This window comes from Penaeus monodon, chromosome 24, assembly GCF_015228065.2.
Source record: "Penaeus monodon isolate SGIC_2016 chromosome 24, NSTDA_Pmon_1, whole genome shotgun sequence".
Lineage (NCBI taxonomy): Eukaryota > Metazoa > Arthropoda > Malacostraca > Decapoda > Penaeidae > Penaeus > Penaeus monodon.
This window is the reverse complement of record NC_051409.1, coordinates 3,123,385-3,123,749: the sequence shown is the minus strand read 5'-3', so window position 1 is coordinate 3,123,749 and position 365 is coordinate 3,123,385.

Genomic DNA, 365 nt, shown 5'->3' with positions numbered 1-365 from the left:
GTTTTACGATAGAATATTGGCGATTCAGCTATCGGGCTGACTGTATAGTTACATGCAATAGAGTCAAGGTGGACCTTTTATATCAATCAGGTACCATCGGCGGTCCAAATCCCCCCCAAAAGTTGTAAAAGAGGTCCAAGATTATAACACGCAGTGATATCAACACAAAGGAAAGAACATTCTGAACAGCATTCTTGTTCACTAATGTTTTTATTTACCTCGTAGTTCACGAAAAATTCTTAATACTGATATTTAATACTTGATACTTTTTTTTTTTACTATTATTACCGTGTCCTATTTAGACTGTGTTTTGAACATTTGTATTTGTGTATACTCTTAATGCTATTTTCGTATTTTCATGAAGA